The 2,449-nt window shown below is 53.5% G+C and overlaps 1 non-coding gene across 1 annotated transcript; it reads left to right on the forward strand.

Annotated features, from left to right (window-relative positions):
* Positions 1-1,975: 1,975 nt before the first annotated feature.
* Positions 1,976-2,050, forward strand: Trnas-cga (transfer RNA serine (anticodon CGA)). The gene has a single exon. It is a non-coding gene; the product is annotated as a tRNA-Ser (tRNA).
* The last annotated feature ends 399 nt before the right edge of the window (positions 2,051-2,449 follow it).

A 2,449-nucleotide genomic window follows, 5' to 3' on the forward strand; every position in this document is an offset into this window, starting at 1 on the left:
CGTAGCAGAACAGCCACACCACAATCGGTAGAAGAGGCGTGGGAGATGTGGGCGGTATATCCGTAGAAGTCAGGGAAACTAGCGACACATACTTCCTGTAAGAGGGCCACGTCGATGTCCGCCGCATCAAGCATGCGTTGTAGCATTGTCAGTTTGTGTGGTGCCCTTATCGCGTTGATATTGATTGTGGCAAAGCGAAAGGTGTGCTGCCTAGCCTCTTCACCTAGGGTAGACGCCATGGCAATCAAAGCTAACCGCAAGAGATGCCGGACCCACCAAACCCGTCACAAATTATGAGTCTTTCACGCTAGGAGTGGCATCCGCAATGCCGCCCCCTCCCTTGTCACCCGTGCCCTCGTCAGGAAGTTCCTCAACATCGTCCGACCACAGTGGGTGCAACACGACGCTGTGTAGCTGATCGGCACCTAAATCGCTCTCACGTACTTCGTCTGTGTTAGAGGTAGACTGAGCGCCATCCATCGACGCGACCTGCCGCGTTTGTGGTGCAAGAAGTAACTGGGCACTCGTAGTATGGGCAAGTGAACCGTCTACACCACTTAGATCCTCAACAGGCGCAGCATCCATGCCGTCTGATGAGATGTCACCTTCTTGACCGGCCGTGTGTAGGAGGCAATCGTCAGAAGGGGTTCGCCGACGTCGCTTGCGTCGTCGAGGCGAACGTTGCTTTCGAACGTGGACATCCGTATCCGAATGTGGGAGGCAATCCTGCGTCGTATCACCTTCCGCTAGGAAAGCCGCGGTCGGGACAATGTTCGCGTCCACGTCCATCGCGTTCTGAATGTTATGTTGCGTCTGGAGTTCGTGAGACTGTTGCAGCTGTTGTTGCTGTGGAGGGGGCGACATATGGGTTGGCACCAAGGGTCCTTCCTCTTCCTCCCTTGGTACTTGTGGCGTCGATGGATGTGTCTGCTCGCCCGTTTCGTCCTCAACTACGGTGCGCATCGTCGTCTGTGCGTACGTCAGGGGCAGGATTGTCGTCCCCGTCGGGGAAACGGAGTCTCCCACTGGTATCTGCGTAATTCTACGTTGTAAGCAGCTCGATCGAACATGGCCTTCCTGCCCACATCCGGAACAGGTACGCGGTTGACCGTCGTACATGATGATTGCACGACAGCCACCGATGTTCAAATAGGACGGCGCATGTTTCTTGAGCTCAAGTTTAATTTGGCGCACACCATTATAGACCTTATACGTCGAGAAAGTTTGCCACTTTTCTGCAACGTGGCTGATAACATTGCCATATGGTCGGAAGGCGTCCTTGACAACTTCCTCTGGGACCTCGAAGGGGAGCTCAAAAACCCTTACAGTCCTTAGGCCCATGCCTGCATGATCCACCGTCACTGCACCGATATGCCCATCAGAATGTTTGAATCTGAGTGAGTTCGAGTATTTAGACACCACAGTCGCGCAGACCTCTGCACTGGTCATTTTAACATAAACCACGCTCGCCGTTATAGAAAAATGTATTCCGACGACAGTCGCCGGATCTAAACGTAGATCGTCGCGTATGAACTGTTCTATTTCATAGGCTCGAGGACGCGCGTGATCTGGTTGGAAAGTAATTTTGATCGTATCGTGGCGCCATGTGTGTGCCATAGTCGCACTGAACTTGGAACAAATACAACTCGCGCCGCGAGAAGGTAAACACAAGCAAGCGCTCACGGTCGCGCACGGCGGGGCGCAGCGGACGTCCTCGCCCCACCGCAGCCGAAAGCAGACTGAGCTACCGAAGCACGACTCACGGCCGGTACTCACAGCTTTACTTCTGCCAGTACCTCGTCTCCTACCTTCCAGACTTTACAGAAGCTCTCCTGCGAACCTTGCAGAACTAGCACTCCTGAAAGAAAGGATATTGCGGAGACATGGCTTAGCCACAGCCTGGGGGATGTTTCCAGAATGAGGTAGGAGACGAGGTACTGGCAGAAGTAAAGCTGTGAGTACGGGGCGTGAGTCGTGCTTCGGTAGCTCAGTTGGTAGAGCGCTTGCCCGCGAAAGGCAAAGGTCCCGAGTTCGAGTCTCGGTCGGGCACACGGTTTTAATCTGCCAGGAAGTTTCATATCAGCGCACACTCCGCTGCAGAGTGAAAATCTCATTCTGGAAACATCCCCCAGGCTGTGGCTAAGCCATGTCTCCGCAATATCCTTTCTTTCAGGAGTGCTAGTTCTGCAAGGTTCGCAGGAGAGCTTCTGTAAAGTTTGGAAGGTAGGAGACGAGGTACTGGCAGAAGTAAAGCTGTGAGTACCGGGCGTGAGTCGTGCTTCGGTAGCTCAGTTGGTAGAGCGCTTGCCCGCGAAAGGCAAAGGTCCCGAGTTCTAGTCTCGGTCGGGCACACAGTTTTAATCTGCCAGGAAGTTTCACTATCAAAGATTGTCAACAACATGGCCCAGTTGCTTATTGCACTGCAAACTATCATTTCCCACCACGAAAT

The sequence above is a fragment of the Schistocerca cancellata genome, chromosome 4 (genome assembly GCF_023864275.1).
Source record: "Schistocerca cancellata isolate TAMUIC-IGC-003103 chromosome 4, iqSchCanc2.1, whole genome shotgun sequence".
Classification (NCBI taxonomy): Eukaryota; Metazoa; Arthropoda; class Insecta; order Orthoptera; family Acrididae; genus Schistocerca; species Schistocerca cancellata.